This window comes from Charadrius vociferus, unplaced genomic scaffold, assembly GCF_000708025.1.
Source record: "Charadrius vociferus isolate BGI_N301 unplaced genomic scaffold, ASM70802v2 scaffold478, whole genome shotgun sequence".
Taxonomy (NCBI): Eukaryota; Metazoa; Chordata; class Aves; order Charadriiformes; family Charadriidae; genus Charadrius; species Charadrius vociferus.
In genome coordinates, this window is record NW_009650063.1 from 58,406 (window position 1) to 67,944 (window position 9,539).

Below are 9,539 nucleotides of genomic sequence, written 5' to 3' on the forward strand. Positions count from 1 at the left end.
GATGACTTTTCACAAAGCTGGAATACAGCTTTTAATTTAAAAAAAAATAATAATAATAATGTTATGGAATGTTCTGTTTTTAAAGAAAAATCAAAAAATCTTCTTCATGGAATGGTAGAAGTCTTTAAAAAGAAAACCTCCCTAATTTCCTGATTAAACAGAACACTGGAAATTGCAAGTAATGCTTAAATAAACATGCAAACTCCCAAATTTCTTCCTTAATTAAAAAAAAATAACATGGCAAAACAGCTTAAAGTTACAAGCTCTCTCTTCAGTTGTAATGTGTAATCAAGTATAGAATATGTTGAGAAAGTATTTTATGTACGAATACTTAGATTTCATTTCAAGTGGCCCAAGGGTGCTGAGTGGCTTTTGGTTATCAGTTACAGTTTTTTGGTGACAAGGATGTATCTAGTGCAGTCTTCTGGAAAGCAACACAGTTTGCATAACTGATTTTCCCCTTTGAGAATCTCTTGATAGAGAAAACACATTTTTTCCACGTTCATTATCTTTAAACAGAATTCACACCAGATTCTCAGGATTTTGCTTTTGAATCAAGTGTTATGCTAAAAAAAAAAAAGTCTATTGTGGATCTGGCCACAGGATCTTAGAAGCAGAGAAAATCATTAGATTTAATTAGGATCAAATATTTATTAAGCACTGGTAGATGAATTGAGTGTATTTAGTGATGGAGAAATTGTTTGTGGGTAATGTGCTGTAGTTGTAACATATGAGGCACGCATGACTGAATAAATCTGCACAGAGATTTTTTCCTTGTGGATTGTTTTTCATCTAGAGAAGAAGTTTTATTTGCATAGTATATAATTTTTCCATCATTCTTAGCTATCTGACTCAAAATTTATTTTGAAGACTATTCTGTTAAATCAATAGATTAAGGTGCCTAAGGGTACTGTATCTCCTCATACATTCTTAGGTATCGTTTTTCACCTGTAGTAAATGCAAGTATGGGAAAATTGGTAAGATGATGAGAAATGGGTTTGCCCATGAAAAGCTTGTGTGCTGCATCTTTAGTGTCTGAGTATAGTAGTCTGTGATAATGAACCAAACAAGAAGCATCTAAGAACCCAGGTAGGAAAACTAAATAAGAATTATAGCTTAGCCTTTTTGTATTATAGCCTATTGGCTAAATTCTCTCCCTTATTGTTAAGACGTGTTTCTTGTTGATTTACTAGAAATCAGTCACTATTGAGAATAAAACTTTGTTCTATAACTTCAGGATGTAACCTTGAATGTTTACAACAAGCACTGTCTGTTGTAATGATGGATGCCAAAGATTTCAGAAGGAAGGATTGCAATCAATTTTTTGTGTCGTCTTAGTTCTAGAATAGCATCTCTAGATTTGTAACAGTGAGCAGTGATCATAGGGCAAACTGACTTCTTTTGAAAAAGAAATTTCAAAATTAGGGCTGACCTTTTCCAAAAACTAAGAAGCACTGCTCAAAGGGACTTGGTTTCCGTGCTTAGTCTCCAAACCCCAAAGAAAATATCTTTGCAAACTAATGAAGATAAAATTAAGCATTGTAGCCTGTGACACCCCCTTCAAAGCTTTAAATGTAAACGGAAAGGTTGGAATTAGGTCAACTATTTCCTGGCTATATTTTTCAAATGGTGCTTAGTATACAACTAAAGCTATAGAAAGCAGTTGTTTCTGTCCCTCTAAAGTTGTTGAGGAACAGTGGAAAGCAAAAGCTGTTTGAGAGTGGTGTGATGTCTGTGAGTGCAGCATGTTGATGGCATTTCAGTTTCAATCGCTCAGGCATCATTAAAAAGGTAATGGGGTAGTTTCATCCTTGCTAGTAAAGTGATGATTTTGAAAACTAGATGATCCACACATGAAAGACACTGAAGTGCTAGCTGTTAAGATCTTCTCTGGATAACATCTATGTTTGTCAGCAACCCACACTGATTAGTGCTTGTGATCCCAACAGCAGCCCTGCTCAGCATTTAAGTAACAAGTGAGAAGAGACTGCAGTTTTTCAAGTTTAGTAACGGCACTGTAATGTGCTATGTTTGGATGGACCAATGCATGCAAAACCTTAGAAGTTTTCTCACTGGGTAAAAACTTTGCGTGGTCTGTTTGTGGCAGCAGCCTAGCTGTTAGCATTCAGATCCCCCAAATGCATGCAACCTGGTAACTAATTTAGCACAAGGAGAGACATAATATTAGCACAAGGTGATAGTAAGCAAGCCAGAATAAAAGTGCGTGGCAGTGTTAAGTCACTGAGATTTCTTTATGTTAACTAGGTATTCCCAGATGCTCAAGAAACCCCAACCCAAGATTTTGTGTAGTGCTTTTTCATCCTGTTGAGTCTGACTCCTGAGCACTTCCCAGTTAGTTGTATTAGCTTTCTCCTAGCCCACTAGGCTAGTGACATTAAGACCTCCACAGAACGAAACCAGGTCAAATAAGGTAATTGCTAAAGAAAAAATGAGCGTGGGAATTTTTTTTGTGGCTGTTGAGGGAAAGATTTTTCCAAAAAGTGTTTTGTCACAAAATCGGAATGTTTTTATTAAGTTTTATACAAATATTATTCTACTTGGCAAACTCTACCTGAGAGACAGCAGATACCTAGTTTGTAACTTCATAGTGATGCCACTCAAAACAGGGTTTGGGAGTTTGTCAAGGAGACAAACTAAGAAAATGCAGAAGCTGCATTAGTGCTAGTAGGAAGGGTAGTATTGGGGTAATACAAAATAGCCATTACTCAGAAGCTTGCCACCTCTCCCAAGCCTAGGCAAATATTTCATGCTTCCTGGTGCCATAGACAAGATTTACAGCCAAAAGGTGCAGAAACAGGAATTTATACATAGACTTGTTGAATGGTTTGGGTTGGAAGGTCATCTAGATGACCTTTAAAGGTCATCTAGTTCAACCCCTCTGCCATGAGCAGGGACATCTGCAACTAGATCAGGTTGCTCAGAGCCCCGTCCAACCTGACCTGGAATGTTTCCAGGGATGGGGCATCCACCACCTCTCTGGGCAACCTGGGCCAGTGTCTCACCATCCTTGTTTTTATTTTAAAAAAAAAAAAGTCTCCCTTATATCTAGCCTAAATCTTCCCTCTTTTAGTTTAAAGCCATTACCCTTTGTCCTATTGCAACAGGCCCTGCTAAAAACCTTATCCCCATCTTTCTTATAAGTCTCCTGCAGGTACTGAAAGGCTGCTATAAGGTCTCCCTGGAGCCTTTTCTTCTCCAGGCTGAACAACCCCAACTCTCTCAGCCTCTCCTCACAGCAGAGGTGCTCCAGCCCTTGGATCATCTTTGTGGCCTCCTCTGGACCTGCTCCAACAGGTCCATGTCCTTCGTGTGTTAGGGACTCCAGAGCTGGAGGCAGCCCTGCAGTTGAGGTAGAGGGGCAGAATGATCATACCAGAGTAGAGTAGAGGGGTAGAATCATCTCATTATACCTTCTGGACACGCTGCTTTTGATGCAGCCGATACTGTTATTCTGTCAATGTTTTAATTTCAGTCAAAGCAGGTCAGTGCAAAGCCTGTTGCTTTTTACAAGTAATAACAATGTATTTACTGGGCTACTCTGGACCTGGCAAGACAGGCATAGGAATGTGAAGTTTCCCATGGCTTGCCTACCATCTTTAAGTTCTGGATGAAGGGCGTATTAGGAGACGCCTCAAATCTGAGAATTTCTTGTCTGCATCTGGAAGCTACCCCTTTCAGAGCTGTTAGTTGCCTAATGCTGCACACAGCCAGGTTCCCTTCCCTTTCAAGCTTACCAAAGTGAATCTCGCAAGAGACTTTCTGTGTTGAGTATGTTTGTTACCGATTTCCTAATTCCTTTAGTTATGAGGTCTCCAGTTCCTTCAGTGGTTTTGGAAACATTCATTTCTAATTAACCTTCCAGTTGAAACTTTTTCTCTCTATAGCAAACTTCAGATCGCTGTGATCAGCAAGAAGATCGCAGTTCTTCGCAGTAGCTCTGAGGGGAAGCTTAGTTACAGACCTTATACACTTACTTTTAAAGCTGACTTACAGGATGCCATACAGTGTTGACCTTTAAAGAGAATTTAAGTTAAAGATCTACAATTTTTACTGATGAGAAAAAAACATACAAAATACTGTCCAATAAGAACTTTTAAGTAGAATTATGTACCTCAAACCAGGACAACAAGCAAATAACACTGAGATTGTTGTTTTGGTGGAAGTGGCCTTTAGTAGATAATACTGATAAGTTTTCTTCCACTGTTTAAAACAAAATAAATAAAAATTGCATGCTGGGACCTGCACAGTCTGTCAAACAAATACTATATGCCTGTGTGAAATTAAGAGGAAATTGTCTTCTCCACATTTGTGAACGTACTTTTCTCTATTCTATGTGGGAAGAGTCTGTGTTAAAGTTTCTGACACTGCAGCCTTAGGACCAGAAAATATGAGAACTGAGACCTCTGTAAAACTGAAAGCTGACTTGTCAATTTTTTCTGCAGAAATGTCTTTTCCTTTAGAAATATAGACTTAATATCATCACTGCCCAACAGCTGCTGCTTAAAACCTCCACACTGAGCACAGCAGCTGAACCATTCATACTCTGTGGACTAAACTGGAATAAGCGTGTCTGATGAGCATCTGAGAATGATAGCTGGAAGGCAAAACTCGTGACAGCTGGACCACTGAATATAAAGATGCTCATGCTTAGTGTTCTGCAAAGACCAGCACTTGAGGTCCTGGTGAGTAGATAGGGAGCAGAGAAGCGTACAGAATGTTTGTCAAAACACAGGATGCCTTTCCAAATGTGGCCTATAATTATACGCACCATTTCATGTATGTGATACTAATTACATACGTAATTTCTGGCATGCTGGTAGTCATGTTTACCCAAGTACTGAATTTACATGTGACTTTTCTTCAAGCATATGCAAATTGTATCACCTATTTTCACACACAATCATCTGAAAAACAGTGAGGGCACATTGTTGTATGTACCAGGGTGTATTCAGCTGTGGGCTGGGTCAAGGCTGTCCCAAAATCATACCCAGCTATGACAGCCTGGAAAGGGTAGGCGTTTTGGTTATGAAAGAAATTGTTGGACAAAATATTTAGCATGGTCAAACCATAACATTTTAAATTTTTTTTCCCAGTGCTTGTGTATTCCAGAAAAAGTATCTCAGATACCACGTTGGTTTAAAGCAGATTCTTCAATTAGGTATTAGTAATATCCTGTATAACACAATGTGGCTAATGAAGCGCTGCGTGCTACCTTCGGGGCTAGAGCTAGGGCTTGGCATAAAAATATGACCTTGACATGCTTTGAGCTACACAATGAGCTAGTCGATAGGAAATGACTACAGTTTGTAATCCTATATAGTCACAGAGACATTATGTTCCCAAACACAAAGAGAAATAAAAGCTGAAGAGTAAAGTGACTTACTGCTCTTAAAATGTCCAGGTAAACTGTACATTTCCATTTGCTACTGTACAAAATAGCCTTTGTTGGCAAGTTATGTATAAATTGAGATGATCGGACAATCCTTTCAAGTGAATAGACGCAATCATATGCTAGATATTCTAGTAAAACTTGATTCTGGCAAGATACACTTCAATTGAAATGCCTTTTACCTTTGTGGGATAAATTCCTGGTCACCTCAGCGGAGGTAGCTTCAAATTGGGGGGGAAAAGAGCAACTTTGTTAAAAATTGAGGCTTACATCTGTTGTAGTTTTGTTCATAACTTACAGTAAACAATGGGAACAACTCTGGAGTAGTGCATTAACTTTTAATTTCTGTTTTTCATGTGAAATTGCAGACTCGTAAAAATTTGAAACTGTGAAACATTTCTTTTGCAAGTTCAGTTCTGAGATAAGTTTGCAAATCATACAGATAGTTTTGAAATAGAATATATTGCTCTTTTTAAGTATGCCTCTGTTCCTGGAATGACAGGGTAATACATTAATTGTGATGGAAATATGTCCTTTTAAACAAAATTCTTGACACCACTGTACTGTTTATAGCTGAATTAACTTTAAATTCTTAGCAGTCAAAACTTATATAGGTCAAGAAGTTAACGACAATAGACTTTTTTAAAAACTTGCCTCTGTTTACATGCTTCCCTTCAGTTTATGTCAATGATTTTGATTCTTAATCTCCTTTTCAAACTAGTAGATAAGTCAAAAAAAAATAAAAAATCCAGAAGTGAAATCTTTCTCCATGTGTTTCTTGTCTCCATTTCAGAATTGAATGGGTATTTTGACCTTAGCTATGTTATTAGTTGAGATCTAGGAGTTAGTTAAAATAACAGGTCACATCTGTGGTTTTTGGTGCTGTTTTAAGTGATGTTACTCCTCACTGCCTTCTGGCTGGAAGGTTTAGGTCTGTGCTTTTTCTTGGTAGACATTGGCTTTATCTTTTTTGCCCAACTGGATGCATTTGAGGAGCTCTCAGGGATAGGTGTTGAGCACGTGTAGACTTCTGTTACTTTCCCGGAGAGTGCTACAGCAGTAGAGCTCTTATTATACTACTTAGATCCCATTATGTGAGGATAAATATGCTCTTAAATGTTTCCTGGTCTCAGTAGGGTGCAGAGCTAGCCCAAGAAATCTGGCCAAAATGTCTGCAGACCTCTTCATCAGCTCTTTGCTCAGTCTTCTTTCTATCTCAAATAAGGTTTGTTGTCTGGTTTCCCCCTTTTGTAACAATCTGGCTTTTCCAATTTGTGATTTCTTTCACTCTTCAGCAAACTTTTTACTCCTCCTCCTCTTTCTGAGACCTTTTTTCCTAAAAAAAAACCCCAACTGAAAGCAATTCTCAGTTACTCTTCTCACCGGTTCACTAGGTGACCTGCTGCTTTGACATTTTTCACCACTTTTGTCTCTGTGCAGTTTAGAGGTAGAAGAGAGGTTAATCCTAAGCTTAACCATCCCATGAGATTTAATTGCTCTCACCTGAGTGGGAGCCATCAAGTGTTAGTGATTGTGTGTTGTCCCTGGTCTGGAAGATATGTGACATGTTAACTTATTCTGTGCTGTCAAAGTATTGAAACATCATAATTGTCTCCAGATATTTCCCTAAGACAATTGGAGAGGTTTATTTTCTTTTCTCCAATGTTATGATACACATGGCTTTGTCTTCTGAATAAAAATACCACGTACATTGTAATAGGTAAATCATGACCATGGTCCTGGTCTTTCAGGCAAGTCTGACGTAGTATGCTGCGTATAGATTTATTACAATGCTTGTATGCACGTCTCCCTTGGACAATGTGTATAAATGTTTTATGTACTTAGAGTTGCAGGGTGCATGTAGATGCTGTAGTCATATAGAATCGTTTTGGTTGGAAAAGACCTTTAAGATCATAGAGTCCAACTGTTAACCTAACACTGCCAAATCCACCACTAAATCATGTCCCTCAGCACCACATCTATGTGTCTTTTAAATGCCTCCCGGGATGGTGACTCCACCACTTCCCTGGGCAGCCTGTTCCAATGCTTGACAACCCTTTCAATGAAGAAATATTTTCCTAATATCCAATCTGAACCTCCCGTGGCACAACTTGAGGCTATTTTCTCTTATCATATCGCTTGTTACTTGGGAGAAGAGACTGACGCCCACCTGGCTACAACCTCCTTTCAGGGAGTTGTAGAGGGTGATAAGGTGCCCCCATCAGCCTCCTCTTCTCCAGGCTGAACAACCCCAGTTCCCTCAGCTGCTCCTCATAAGACTCGTGCTCCAGACCCTTCACCAGCTTTGCTGCCCTTCTCTGGACACACTCCGGCACCTCAATGTCTTTCTTGTCGTGAGGGGTCCAAAACTGAACACAGCACTTGAGGTGGGGCCTCACCAGTGCCGAGCACAGGTGGACGATCACTGCCCTCATCCTGCTGGCCACGCTATTCCTGATACAGGCCAGGATGCTGTTGGCCTTCTTGGCCACCTGGGCACACTGCTGGCTCATCTCCAGCTGGCTGTCGACCAACACCCCCAGGCCCTTTTCTGCCAGGCAGCTTTCCAGCCACTCTTCCCCAAGCCTGTAGCACTGCATGGGGTTGTTGTGACCCCAGTGCAGGACCTGGCACTTGGCCTTGTTGAACCTCAATATAGTTAACTCCACTGAATATTGCATATAGTTTTAAACACAAACTAGTTTCATTTATACTTTTTAAGGAGTCCAAATTCAAAACCCTAAGATGAAATCTCACCGTTATGAATCCATGGAATCATCCATGTTTACATTCCCACACATTTTGGTGTTTCTGCTGTATTCAGGGAGATGCATAATTTTCCCTGGCTTCAAAAAGTCAAGCAGTGCAAGAAGATGGGTGAGCTGCAGATTTTGTTTGTTTTAAAAACACTTGTCCAAACTCATAGCTTTGCCTTTGATTCTCCAATCTTAGTAAAGAATTTGGCCAGACATTGAACATCTGCATCTTTAGCCTTAACAAAAAATGTAAATAAAGAGAAAAAGGAGCGCTACAGTGTAGCGGTGACGCATTTGCATGCTTTTCCTCTTAGTCTGCTCTGACTGGTTTGGGTACAAGGACACCCTTCCCTGTATGACATAGGCCAAACTGCTTCCAAAATGTTACAAAGCCAGGGTCCAAGTCACTGCAGGCATAACTTAATTCAGTATAGAAATCCAGCCTCTGCTGTATTCTATACGGAACCTAGATGGGACAGTGAGCTCGAAATTTCTGAAATTCCTTAAAGGCCTATGGAAGAAGAGCATGTACAATGAGGATTCAGATACCTGAAGAAGCAGTGTGGAATTGTGCTAGTTCTAGAACAGGCAACATGTAAACGTGGCACCATACCTGGGCTAGTTACGTGTGCTTGGGTAAAATTTTGGAGCTATGCTACTTTTAGGATTAAATTATCTTTTGTGCTGTAGTATGCTTTAAAAACCTCTGAATTTGGAGTGACGCCACCATGAGGTTTCTGTCCCACAGCAATTGCATGGTGCAAGCATACACTTAGAAAGCTGGATACGCTAAACTCAGCAGTACATTTATAGTATGTCTGAGTTCTTCAAGTGGCTTGGAATCCCAGTCTAAAGGCTGTATCCCAGTTCTGTTGTTTCTGTACTTGCGTGCTTGGCTTCCCGGGGAATTCTGCAAGATATTGGATAGCAGGTGTTGGCACTCACACATACATCTCTTGTTAAAGAGAATTTACGTGTGCTCTGTCTTATTAACAGACAGCACTGTATCTCTGTTACTATTAGTAAAAGTTTGGTCAAATATTTGTCTGCTTACTCTTGTTGGCTGTTGTGTTCTGAATTTCATTTTATTCAGCAAGAGTTTTTCAGTGCTTTGTGTATTCATTCCCCTTGGTTCCTCTCGCAAGCATATCTGATATTCATGACATTGATCAGTTATAGAAAGCAGTACCAAAAGAAGATATATAAAAGCTCAAGCCACCCCCACATAGTTTTAAAAGCTGATGCACAAGAAATTGTCCAATTCTTAGCTTTATAGATAAGTATTTGTTTTCCTTTTTCAGATGAACAATCCTTTCTGTTTTGATGTCTCTTCTTTGAGTAGCTAATGAAATACTTGTATGCGATACAAAAAT